At 39.9% G+C, this 14,420-nt stretch overlaps 1 non-coding gene across 1 annotated transcript; it reads left to right on the forward strand.

Moving 5' to 3' along the window:
• The first annotated feature begins 10,347 nt into the window (after positions 1–10,347).
• LOC150020755 (U6 spliceosomal RNA) lies at positions 10,348–10,454 on the forward strand. Its single transcript, XR_016513905.1, has one exon. It is a non-coding gene; the product is annotated as a U6 spliceosomal RNA (small nuclear RNA).
• Positions 10,455–14,420: the final 3,966 nt, after the last annotated feature.

Consider the following 14,420-nt stretch of genomic DNA (forward strand, 5'->3'; position numbering starts at 1 on the left):
CTTCAAAACTTAAAGAGTTCAGTCCCACTAAACTATCTCTACTTCAGACACAATCCCAAGTCCAGGTTTCCTGTACTTCTGGCCAACTGGCTATAAATTGAGAGTTCCCACAACCTCCTCCTCTGGTTCAATAATTTTTAAGAACAGATCACAGAGCTCATGAAAAGTTTACTGACTATTACTAGTTTATTATTGAGCACACAACAGAAACTGTCAAATGGGAGAGATGTGTAGGGCAAGGTATTTGTGGGGGAAGAAGGGCTGCATGAAACTTCCATGCCTCTCCAGGTACACTCTCCTCTGAGTACACTGATGTATGCACCAACTCAGAAGCCCTCCAAACTCCTCATTTGGGAGTGTTGTGCAGGCTTCATTACTTCATTACAGAGACATGATTGATGAAAGCATTGACTATTGGTGATGAACTCAGTCTTCAGCCCCTCTATAGGTCAGGGGATGTGGAAGAAAGTTCTAACCCTCTAATCACATGGTGGTTGGTTCCTCTGGCAACCAACCCCCATCCTCTAAGAGTCACCTCATTAGCAGGCACTCAGGTATCGATGAGACTTGTTATAAACAACAGAAGATGCCTCTAGTCGCCCTTATTTTTTTTAGTTTATTTATTTATTTATTTTTAGAGAGATGGTAAGGGAAGGAGAAAGAGAGGGAGAGGAACATTGAAGTGTGAGATAAACAATGATCAGTTGTCTCTCTCATGCCCCCAGCCGGGGACTTGGCCCACAACCCAGGCATCTTCCCTGACCAGGAATCAAACCAGCAAACTTTTGGTCTCCAGAACAATGCCCAACCCAGTGAGTCACATCAGTCAGGGCTCTACTCATCCCTATTACTCGGGATGTTCCAAGAGTTTTAGGAGCTCTGTAACATGAACTGGAGAAGAAGACTAGATATGTGTTTCTTATTGTATCACAGTATTATTTCTGGACCAAATCCTTGTGCCCAACACTTTGAAATGCCAAAACTCAAAATGTCAAGGTTTGGAGTAATGAAATGTTTATTGATCAAGAAGGTGCCAATCAAGAAAATGGAAGACTTAGGGGTGCCTCAAATCCATCTTAAGAAAGTACAGAGTTCAGACTTCTTTTATGTCAAGGGAAGGGGGTAATGGGAGAGACAAGAGGTGATGGATGATCACAGACAGCTGGGTGCCAGCAGCATTCTGAGGAAGATTGCACTTAGTCTGTTGACTCTAGTTGAAGTGAGTCCAATTATGAGGTTCCTGCAAATCTTTGATAAACAATACATACTTTCTTTGTCTCCTCCAGAGAGGCATTTTCTGGTAAGGGGCTATTTTTGTAAAACTCAAACTGCAAGCAGGATTCCTCTAATGATTAGCACATCATATGCAAGACTAAGCAGAAGTGATTGAACAAAGCAGTCTTGGAGTCAGAGGGGCCAAGCATTTCACTCTGTTACACATAGACATCAACCCACCATATTTTGTAAATGTCTATCTTGTGCAATGCACTGTGCTGTTGATGTGGAATGGAGAAATGGAAAAGATGTGGCTTCTGTTGCTCATAGTCTACTGAGAAGAGGATTTTTAAAAGATGATGAAATAGGTACATTAATGCTTTAAAACTAAAACAATTTAGTAACAAGCTTGATGTTCTTTTTTAAAAAGATTTTATTTATTTATTTTTAGAGAGAGGAGAAGAGAGAAAGAAAGAGAGGGAGAGAAACATCAATGTGTGGTTGCCTCTCTCACACCCCCAATGGGGGACCTGGCCTGCAACCCAGGCATTTGCCCTGACTGGGAATCAAACCAGCAACCCTTTGGTTTGCAGGCTGGAGCTCAATCCACTGAGCTATACCAGCCAGGGTTGATTTTCTTTATTAAAGGGGGTGCAGGGGGAAGTGGTACAGTGTCTTACAAGCAGTAGAGCTCTTCCTGAGGGATTTTGGGCAAGAGAAAGTTTATAAAGTGTTTATTAGAAGCAGCAATACAGAAACAAGGTATGATTGGCTGAGGTTGCATATCTGACCTTATTTAGAAATATCAAAAAACAAGGAAAAAGTATTATTAAAGAGAAAAAACAGGCCCAATATGGCATTACCCAATTTTCTGGTCAACACCAATATGGTAATTACTCATATGGGCCCTCTCCATCCCCCATTGTAAAAAGAGGCAATCTGAACAATAAAACCCTTTCTAGTCCCTTCTCCCAAAAAGGAACATGTCCTGGTCTAAAAATAAACCTTTTTATTTTTTTCCCTAATAACTTTCCAGCAACACCCTTCATCCTGTAAAAACCTTCCATTTTGTACAACTCCTCCCTCTTGAATGGGACGTTACCTGATTCATGCACTGTTTAATAAAACCAACTAGATCTCCAAATTCAGTCATGTAAAAAAATAATATAAATAACGCTACTTTAAAATGGAGCTGAAGCTGCCACATCAGAGGAACTGCCTAGCATGTCTTATGCTCAAATCTTTGGAATGTTAGGCCAGGGCAAGACAACCTTTGGTTTAGGCCCAAAGCAACACTGTGTCCCAGAGAACTATTTGCAAGGATCACAAGGAAGCAGATATAAACTGCACATCTGAAAATATTTTTAAAATTTTTTTTAAATTAGCGTCCCTATGTTAGCTTATCTGCCAATAGAAATGCCTTCCCCCTATTGATGTAGCTGTTCCCATTCCCTTTCTCACAACTACCCCTTCCCCATAAATACCCCTTCCCTTTGTCTCCTAACTGGAACACTATTTGAGTTTCTGTCTGAATCAGTGCTTCCCAAGTAACTATTCCTTTTTTAAAATCTCAAATGAATGTTTGTTGCCTCTTACTTTGGCGTTTTACTTTTAGGTTAACACTCAGTTGAATTTTGTTTTATAAGAGTATAGAGCCCAGAGTTAGCTTGGTATTTGTGTTTTGGGTCAAGTGAATCAGTTACAGAACACAAAAGTTTGGTTTGCTGTCAAGGTACTCTGGGCAGGAGTGGCTCTAGCTTGGGCTTAGAAATTTATTTCAATAGCATCCATTTTCAAAAGTAACCCCAAAATAAGTAGAAAAGCATAAATATAAATCAAAAACCATATTGCAGTAAATCATGGCCAGCCTTGGTAGGTGTAATAGTACAGTAAAAAATTAAAAACTAGGTTATGTATAAGATACTGGTAAATGTTAGGTACCTTGGTGGGGCAAAGTGGTACCCCAAAAAGTTAAATCTGTTACCCAGAAGATTGGTCTGAGTAACACGGTTTAAGTAAAATACAAAGATTGTTTTTTAAGTACAGGCCCCTACGAACTGACATGCACCCACCAACACTCCCCCAGAGTGGTGACTCCTGTAAGCTAACAGACCCTGACTCCACATGGACTGCTGAGACCACCAAAGACCAGCATGCCTCTGTGAGAGCAAGGTTGATACCATCAGGTCCAATTCACTCACTGACATGAATCTTTAAGCTCCTTGTATATCTTCTAAATTGCTTGTTTGCTGATTAGAAAGTCAAACATAGAAAATGTTATGTTTCTCAAAAAACAAAAAGTCTTGTTGCTCAATAAATAATTTTCATTAACCCTCAAATGTGGGGTGACTTTTGTTGTCTGACCCATCTTACCAGAGAAGAAATTGAAAGATTTAGTAATATTTTTGTCATTATTGTAACAATTTTTTAGAGCAACTGGATATAATTTTTCCAATTCATTCAAATTCCAATTCAAAGCTGTGAAAGCTTTTAAGAATATTGAAATAGAAAACAAAAGTATAGGTCAGTATTTCCAAAACTGAGCCCTGAATCCCTTTTTCTAATACATATTAATGAATGGTGCGCTCAAAGAAAGATTTTCTGGTTAAATAATTTAGGTAAGTGCTACATAGGATATCCTTTTCTTGAAGGTTCATACACATTTTTGTATAAAAGACTCCAAGAAGTTCTACAGTAAAAAAGAAAGGAAGGAAAGAAAGAAAATTAACCAAGAATTGTGCATATTTATTACTGTAAGCAATCACTCCCTTTTGGGGGCCCCATACTTTTTCAAAAGCAAAGAAGTTCAGAGACCCCAAAACAAATGATGACTAACTCAATTTGAAAGATATCAGATTTCATCAGGTCAGTAAATATAGACCACATCCCCTTCCCAAAAAGTTAATAATAAATTTGTAATACCTCATAAGTCTGACAAATAATTACATGATTCTCTAGATATACATGTATATATTATTATTTAGATCTTTCAAGGGGCACTTTATTCCCTTAAATATTAGCATTAATGTGATTTATTTTTACATTTAGATTTTCCATCATTGGTTCTGACAGACACAAATGAAACTTGGAGGAACCAGAATTAGCCCCAGAAAAAAAAGGGTGATCAATCTAGGTAGAAAGAGTAAGAAACAAGTTATTTTCTGAAACTTCTATCCAGAGTCCTCTTTAATTATTGACACCCAAGTAGAGGCATATATAAAACAGAACGGGCTTTCAAGTCAGCTTATGGGAGCCCAGTGTAATTCCTTTACAAGAGTGCTCTCTAAAGCCTATAAATACCATGTATATCTCGCATGCTATTTGAACACTTGGTTCTAGCCATGATGCCTCTCTGCTAGCTCCATAATGGCAGGTCAGACTTTAACTGGAGATGCTTTTATATAGCCTTCATTGTGGGTGCTAATAATATAGTGTTTCCTTGCCTCAGCTTCACATAGCTGGCATTTGATAAAGAAAAGTGTTCATTGTGCAAGCCATATTGGGCTATGAACACCATGGCCATGGAATAAAACAAATTTTCAAATGAAAAATATTGCATTTCATGCACAAAAATTTTGGAATCTTCAGCCTCAAATAAATTTGTAAATGCATCTTGATTTCAGTACTGAAGAGCCATCATTTTGTTTCATAAAAGACGTTACAAAGTTATGAATTCCTCTATTTCCTAGAAAAATCAAATGTCTATATGTCATATATGTATAACAATCAGAATTTCTAGATGTCATTTTGATATTAAGTCCACTTTTGTTTTGCTTACTAATTTCTAAATCTAACCAGAGACCATAATACAGTATTCCCTCACTTATCACGGGTATTACATTCTAGACCCCCACAATAGGAGAAAATCCGCAAAGTAGGAACCTTACATTTATTTTAGTATTTACATGTATTTTAAGGCTTTATAAACCCTTTCCACACACTTATAAACCATTCCCAGTCCCTTATTAACCTTTCCCATTTCCTTATTAACCTTTTCCACACTTTTATAAACACTACTTATGTTCTTAAACATATTCTACACTCTTAAACCTATGTAACTTTAACATACATATACAGTACCGAAAAATCCCACGATATAGCAAAAAATCCACGATAAATAATTAAATATAATATTTTTTAAAATCCCACAATACAGTGAGGCCGAGATAAGTGAACTACGATATAGAGAGGGACTGCTATACTAAAAACTCAACATTTTCTTAACATTATAATACTAAAAACCCAATCTTAGTTGAACATCTCTTTTGTTTTTGTTAAGAGGTGGACAAAGTTTACTAAGTTGAATTTTTATGATGTCCCTCCCAAAAAACTGAAATATTTAGAAAAAAATGGAATTTTCATACAAAGTGCAAGGCCTAAGAAAATGAGCTGGTACAATTAGCACCAGTTTAGGCTGTTTCTTCAAAGTTTTCATTGTTTTTATGGTGGTGATTTGAGTTACAACAATGAGGAAATAAACACAGTAATCATAGGAAAAAATCCAGTTATGTATATGTTCAGCTACATTAATTATTTCTTATACAACCAATATCAAGCATTTTAATTTCTCATTCTAATGAAGATTCAAAAAGGCTAGCAGATAAATCATGTAAAGACCCTATTAAAAGAGGCAGTACTTTGTAATTGTTTAAAGACTGCTCCAAAATATCAAAAGATTAAATAAGGTTTTAAGGATACTTGAATAAATAAAAGGAATTATTTTTACACTAGAATCATAAAATCACATCCACTTATTGTTTTTAAATGCTACTAGACACTAGAGTGAAATAAAAGCAAACACTAAATTTAATATGTTAAGATACTAGACAGCCAATACCAATCTTTCCAGAAGAGTTCACATTAATAAAAGTCAGTGTGGACACTGGTGATGTTCCCTGTTAAGTCGCCCTATCTTTGGTGAGTTCCAGGGAAACCAATTCTGAGGCTGAGATTAGAGGGCAGGAGGCTTGCTGGGGGCAGGATCTGGAGAGGCGGGACAACAGGAGTAACAGGACAGTGAGGTAGAAAGGGCTGTGGGACCGAGTGGAGTGAAAGGTTGAATAGTGATTCATCTGCGAACAAGGTCTCAAAGTCAGTTTCAGGGAATGCTATAGGAAGCTGTGGAGCTGGGATGACCCCTCAGAGCTCTGCAAACTTGAGGCCAGCGGGCCATACCTTGGTAGCTCCACATTGACTAGTCTTTGTGTGTGGATTACCATAGAAAGAAGAGGAACCCTGGGGCCAGATCAGTCCTTCTGGCCAAGAGCAAAGCCTGGGGGAAGGGTTCAGCTGTGAACTGGTGGCACACAGCCCACAGGGCGGCCGGTGGAATGAAGGCAGCCTGGGCAGTCTACAAAGCAACCGCTACCAGTCCCTAGAGTGGGGACTGTTACTAATCGGTGATACTGAGCTGCAGGAATTTCTGACACTGGAAAAGGGCAATGACAACTTCATTTCACGCTTGTCTACTCAGGTAAAATCCAAAGAAGGAAAATCACCACGACAAAGAAAATAAAAGCTAGAGTGTACGTTTGGTAAGAGGAGAAGCAGATGTGACGCAATTCTGAGATAATTGGTAACTGCTCGAGTCTGATATTAAATATTTATATCAGAATCTCTCCTCCACACACGTGCACATACCATGCACACCATGATCCTTAAGTCAAGAAAATTTAGTCTAGTAAGAGCTCCTGGTCAGAAGAAGTGTGGCATCACTCTGATGAACAGAGAGCAAATGAAGAACTTTATGTGCGATTATTTATTAAGGCCAAAACTTAAACTGTGCTCTCATAGATAAGTAATACGAACGCACAGGAATGTTAGCTTAGCAATAGCTTTTTATTTCTCCCTATTGCACTGTTGGCTGTTGAGAAAGTTCTATTTATGAACACTAATCTGAATAAAACGTAAACTGTTAACTCCCCATTTCCTATTTCTTAGCCTTCACTGCCTCTCCAACCTAAAATGTCTCACACCAGTCACACCACTATATTCACTCAGAGATTTTTTTTTTTTTTAGGTTAACACAATACAATACAGATAAGCTAGGTGCATGATGCTTTTCACTGCATTCACTAAAACCAACCTGAAAATCAGAAAATCATTAATTATTTTTAAGTCAGAGTTGTAAAACATTAAAAATTTGACTGATTTGAGTGGCACAATTTCTGGGCGAAAGTATAGATGAAATACATATCACTCATTTTTCTTCAACCAGAGACCGACCTTTGTTCAAAGCTAATACACACAAATAGTTTCAGAATCATCCCTTCACCTAAAATATATTGCACAAACTACTACATGGGAAGCAGACAGTTTCAGAATGAGAAATGATCTTAGGTCATCTCCTTTAACCAACCCATTTTACAGATAAGGAAAGTGAGGCCAGAAATAGGAAGCCCCTTACCAAAAGGCACAGAGAGCATTACTAGCCTCTGTCACATGAGAATGCAGCTCTCCGAACAGTGTTCCTCGATTAACACGTCAGAAAGTTTCAATGTGTTCTTGTTTTCTGCCATTCCTGCAGTGAATTAATCACCAATTATTTTAATCTAGTAGAAGATCGTGGTCCCTGATGTCATGGTTAACACTAATGTTTAAGTGCCTAACCTACGTTAATGTTTTGTGTATAATAGAGAAAACTGAGGCCAGATTTTGTATCTGGTATAAGCCTGGTTGTGTATTTTGTATGGCCCTTGAAGCTGGGGAAATGTGGTGATGTTGTCAGTGGAAATGAGGCTCTTCCACAGGGTCACAAGGAAAGTGTTTCAAAGACTCACGTACAGGAGACTGTGGTGTGGCAAAACAGTTCATTTGTGTGGAAGGTTGCCCCTGGGTCCCCTCTCCATCTGTCCCGCCATGGAAAAAGTCCAAGTGTGTCCTCAGCAAGGCCAAGACAAAGGCCAGTATCCAAAGTTTCTGCTTATATTAAAGCTTAGTGCTTTGGAGCCCACACAGCCTGCCACAGCCCCCGTAGCTGCTAGGCCCACATGGTCATGTGCCCCCTGATAAGATACAGCATGAACAAACAGGGCAAGTGCCAGTTGCCAGAGAGGGAGAGGGAGAGGGAGAGGGAGGGGGAGAGAGAGAAAGTGAGCTTCTTTGTTCTGCTGGGACTCCATTAGCTTGGGTTTGGAACAGACCAGGTGTTTTTTCAAAAAGAACCAATCAATTTCCCAAGCTTTTGCAGGTTTTTGATAGGTTTATACCCTCTAGGTAGACTGACAGGCCTCTATGATCAAGCTTCTCCCCTGTGCCCCCCAATAATTCAGTGCTGGACAGGGAAAGGGAGGAGTGTTAACCCCCTTGGCAGAGCAATGCTGTGATCCCCTGGAATGGGAAGTTCTAGCTTCCTGGTCAAGCAAACAGGGTCATGCCCCCCAGTTTGTTAAACTCAATCTCTAATCCCCTTTGCTCCCCTTTCCTTTATTAATAATTAGCTAAATACCAATGGGACCAGTTATAAAGTCACTTTTTTAAAAATAATATACTTATTGATTTAGAAAGAGAGGAAAGGAGAGAGAGAGAAGCATCGATGTGAGACAGAACATTGTTTGGTTGCCTCTCATACATGCCCTGACCAGGGATTGAACCCACAACACAAGCATGTGCCCTGACTGGGAATCGAACCTCCAATGTTTTTGGTGCATGGGACAAAGCTCCAGCCAACTGAGCCACTCCAGCCAACTAAGCCACTCCAGCCAACTGAGCCGCACCAGCCAGGGCAGAATCACATTTAAACACATCTATTATAAATTCTTTTCTTAGGCCCCAGGCCCATGCAAAAGACCTGAGTCCATGAGACCCATGTACTGGTGGAACTGGTGGGTCTAATAACCTTCAGCAATATTCTGCCTGGTGACGGATTTCCATCTTAAGAGGATGCATGGCCTAAAGCCAGCCCCGATCCTACAGCACAAACAAATTAAAACCAGAATATAGTTTCAGAATCTGTAAGACATTTTGAATGTGTGGTTAACTTTACATTGTAATTTTCATTCTGTTTTCCCACTTTATTCATAACAGGATTTTATGTTAGAATTTTTAAAGGAAATACAGAAGGGGGGGGGGGAAATCTATCGCTATACTTCTTCCCAACCCCTAAAATTTCCTCACTGCTTTTTGCTTTTATTCTGAATCTTACAAGAAAAGAGTGTGTGTCTGTGTGTGTATGCACATATACATAATATTTCATATTTCATGTAATTTAATCTTCATTTCAAGACATGACACACTTTCGTTAAGCGTATTTTATACATCATGTATGGCAGATTAATTCAGTCCATGCTTATGAAGCCAAGATTAAAAGTTCAATTGCAACAAGATTCAAAGACCTTTGGCCTCCTCATACTACTGAAAAATATCTTTAATGATACATCTTTTTTCCAGAAACTAGTATCACCCTCTTTACATACAAAGAGCAGAAGTGCTGACACTTTTTAAAAACCACTACATTGCATGCCTTGCCCTGGACCCTGGGGACACTGTAGCGAGAGGGTCAGGTTCAGTCTCTGCCTTATCAGATCTGCATTCTAATTCTGCTTCTTCTAGGAATCTTGTTGGAAAATTTTAAACTAATCCTGATTTTTCTTTTTTTATGAGTTTCTATAGCACTTAGAATCTTTAAGTGAATATAAGACCGTTTGGCACTGGAATTCTGCTTATTTCATTTTCATTCATTCCTGCAACACTATTAACCTCATTTCTCCCACTAGATTACAAATTTCTTTAAATCAAGAACCATTGCCTTTTATTCTCTGTCCCACACAATGCTTAACACAAGTAGTTTTCCACTGACGCCTTGGACTGTTGCCTTTTCATTGCTCCTAACCAGCTAAAAAAAATCAGTTAAGAAAGACAGTGATTTCAGATAAAATTTTGACTGAGATTCATTTCTTTGAATATTGTCTCTCAAAGCTTTGACAATAACCTTTAATCCACACAACATGCAAAGCCTACACATAAATTAATAAGCAACATATTCATACATAGCTGTTAATAAAGTATCTATATAATATCAAGTGAAAAAGCAAATTATTATCATTATATATGCATAGAAAAAAATAAAGATACCAAAATATTAAGTTAAACCACATGAAATTGTGGTTTTTGTTACTCAAGAATGTTCAACTCGTGCTCGCTTCGGCAGCACATATACTAAAATTGGAACGATACAGAGAAGATTAGCATGGCCCCTGCGCAAGGATGACACGCAAATTCGTGAAGCGTTCCATATTTTTATGGACATGGACAGCGGGGAGGGATATGATTGCGGGAGAGGGGGTGGGCTGGGTGGGGGAGAGAAATTGGGGGGAAAGGGGACAACTGTAATTGAAAAACCAAAATAAAAAAAATAAATAAATAAATAAATAAATATAAATAACAATGAAAAAAAAAAAAAAAAAAAAAAAAAAAAAAAAAAAGAATGTTCAACTCTCAGCAAGTCCATATGGTTAAACCTGTTATTAATCATGCTTGGTTCTGGACGTGGACATTATAAATGAATTAAAATGTTCTTCATAAATTTAGGGTATTTTATGACTTTTCTCTTTTTCTATAGTGAACATTTGTGTCTAAATTAGAAAAAAATAGAAATTATTCTGATTTATTGACCATAAGAGTAAAGAATTATTAATTTTTAATTTAAGAAATGATGTCTCTGCACAGTAAGTCTAACGCCTCCCCCAGTTTTGGTCAGATTTGCTGCATTAGATTCAGCTCAACGCTCCTTGAGAAACCAGCTCTTTAGTGTCTAACCCCCTCTAGTGAGCAGCTTGCAAACCTTCGGTTCATCCGTTGTAACTACTTGTAACAGAGGACACCCTGCAGTTAATGCCACCAACATTCTTCCTAACAGTTTTTAATTGCAGAAAATTGTAAGCATGACTTCCTAAATGAGCTCAGTTTTTTACTTTTCTTGAGCCAAATGCGTCTAGTATTTCTGTTATTAATTGGTCCGGTTTTTACATTCAATTTCAATTGCCAACATTAAGGGCATCAGGGTTAGCTGGATCATCTACGACCTTTCTAACTTCAATGCAATGTGTCTCTGTTACCTCATGCACATGCCATAGGGATAATGCCCATGGAATTGGCAGGAAGTATACCAAATATGTGTTTGATACAGAAGGGCTAAGGATGACTATTAAATGCTACTTAATGAAGCTGGGGGCCTGAGCCAATCATGGTTTTCAATGCGGGTATTGACTTAGAAATACCAGTCATTTATAGAATTGCAATTAGCCTTCTGCTGAACTTATACTGTAAGTTTAGGTTTATTGTGAAATTTTTAATTTGATGCATCAAATAAATAAATGAACATCTAAACTTACATATTCTTTTCTAATTATACATCACTCACTTCCTAAATTGCTTATCAGTTTCTTTCTGAGGCTGAATTACTTCAGATGGAGACTTTAATGGCACATCTGTAGGATAACTCCCTTCGTCCCCCAGGAAGGTCCCAGCCACAGACCCACACACGTCTCCTGTTGCCCTTGACCCTGGGAAGGCTTTTTGTGAGATACAAGCTGCAGGCTGAAAACCGTCGCACGTCTCCTACTTTCATCAGTTCAATAAGCATTTAGTATGATCCTATTAGGAGTAAGTCACTGTGTCTTGTGCTGTGAGGGCTATAAAGATGAATTTGTTTATTCTGTTAATGGGAAATTCCTCAAGACAGCTGATAATCAGAAAAAAAAACCCATAAAGTAAGGCAGAATATGGCAAGCGCCCCCTGTTACAGATGTGAATGAGAAGTTACTGAGTTCTGAGAAGGAACAGGTATCATCGTCACAGATGACTTCAGGGAGAAGGGGGCACTGGAACTGGGCCTCACACAATGACTCAGCTCAAAATCATTTCTCGGCCCATTCTCACCCCGCTCCCCTCTGCACCAACCTCTTCTCTTCCAGTTGTTTTCTTTTTCCTTGCCTATCACCTGTCAGAGCTATGTCAGAGCTAGGAATTGGTCAGATGCCAAAAGGAAGGCAGATCTGTTCAAGGGAAACAAGAACAAAAATGTCAGGAGCCCTGAGATGGAGAAAAAGCCACAATGTGTCCATCAGAGACAAGCAAAGGGCTCACACTTCAGTCATTGCTGCAGGTTCCTTTTAATGTGTAGCCTGGTGCAGGCCGAGGGGCAAGGGTACTGGGCATGTAAAACATATCTACACCAAGACTTGTCAGTGCTGAGGGCTCCAGGGAGCAGGAGAGAAGTGTCCTCCACTCCAGCAGAGCCAACGGTCATCTAGGCTGGGGAGAGGACCACACTCCCTGGGTTATTCCAGCGAATTCAAAGCTTTGAGCTTAGGTTCACTTGGTTTGGATCATCGTGTTTCATGTATGTCAAAAAGGCAGAAAAAGACCCATCCTTCTTATAATAGGGAATAGGATGAGCTGTTTCTTCAACACCCATAATAATGTGTTAAGAATAAAAAATAGAGTGGAGTAGACCTGGGAAAACAGTCCTTCAAGAACACAGCCCCACCCGACATCCTCACACAGGCAACAACAGAAACCCAAAAGAACCAGCACGTGCAGGGACCAAGCCAGCAGCCCCTTCTGCTCACTTATTGACATGTCCTCCTCCTCCTGTCCCCTGCCTTTGTGAGACAACCTGCACCTCTGTCCCCTCCGCCGCCCAACTGTCTAAGCTTTCAAACTGCTCTCCAGAAATACTTGCACATGAGTCCTCTGATAACGATCCAAGAGCCACATGATCTCACTTCTTTAATTTCCTTACCTGTCGGCAGCTGTCCGTCTCGAGAGACGATGGTGTAGCTTCTTAAGAGTCTATCTGCACCGCCGAGAATGGTTGTGCAGTCCGACTCGGGAGTGACACGGTATCTGTCTCCTCCCGTGTTGAATCGACATCTTGCGATGACGCTGGAGTGTCCTCTCCAGTGAAGCTGAAGCTACAGAGCCTGGGCAGGGTGATATGGAGGGTCTGCTGTTGCCCATGCAGCAGACCCCCCCCTCTCTTCGCAGCTGAAGGGTCCAAGGGAAAGACGGAGTCAATACAGCTTGGCTTCAGGTGCGCCGCAGGAGTTGCCGGTGTTGACTACAACATCAAACCGCCTTAGGGACTCCGGCTCCGGATTTTCTGTCGGGGTTTACTCCCTTAGCCTTTCCCCTGAAGAGGTATGCCGCAAGGCAGCGGAGGTTTTTTGGAGTCAGAGTTTTCCTTCTCTGATGTGCCCTGACTGGAAGATCGAACCAGCGACACTTAGCTCGCAGGCCGACGCTCAATCCACTGAGCCAAACCAGCCAGGGTGATTAACTACTTTACTCCAATGTCCAGAGGATCACACGAAATGATGTCATAAATTAAATGATTTTATGTATGTACATTTTAAGCCCATGATTTTATGTATATAAATGTTTTTAAGTGAGGTGATCGCACATTGCAGCATTAGAAAATGCCTAGCATGCAACAGTCCTTCAGCCCATTGCTGTTAGCACCTCGGAGTGGCTGGCATTTACCCTATTATGTAAGTTAAGCGTCGTCTGTGTGAAAGTGATTTGTAAACTGTAAAGATCTGTGCAAATGTGGTATTGCTAATGAGTTACTTATTCTGAGGTGTTACTTTTCCCAAGGGATATTTGCATTTTGTTTGGAGACAAAATCTTAAGCTATGTTGATGCTGCCCTAGCTGGTGTGGCTCAGTTGGTTAGAGCGTCATCCTGTAACCAAAGGGTTGTGGGTTGGGTTCCCTGTCAGGGCACACACCTGGGTTGTGGGTTTGGTCACTGGTGGGGACTCCGATGATCCCTGCTCAGGGCGAGTTCAGGAGGCAACCAATCGATGCTTCTCTCATGTGTCATATTTTTCTCTCTTCCTTTCCCCTCTCTAAAAGCAATGAAAAGAAAAATATTGTTGCGTACGAATTTTTAAAAATTAAAGGTGATGCTATATTGCTGGGAATTCAGATATCAGTTAAATGGGTTGGGGAAGAGAACATAGGAAAGGTGGACAATCTCCCCTTGAGAGTCCCCCCAAATTATGTTAAGTGGGAAGAGTAAATCAGCTCTATGCTTTCTCTACATATGAAGGCAACTCCGACTAAAGTTAGTGATTATTAAGAAAAAAACAGATAGATTGTTCCAAAGAGTTTGTCATAAAAGCCGGGTATTTCAGGCCTCCTCGGACCTCTACCATAAGACAAGGACGCCCACAGACACGCATGAGCAAGCACTCACACAAC

Source organism: Furipterus horrens, unplaced genomic scaffold, assembly GCF_987537825.1.
Source record: "Furipterus horrens unplaced genomic scaffold, mFurHor1.1.pri manual_scaffold_1, whole genome shotgun sequence".
NCBI lineage: Eukaryota > Metazoa > Chordata > Mammalia > Chiroptera > Furipteridae > Furipterus > Furipterus horrens.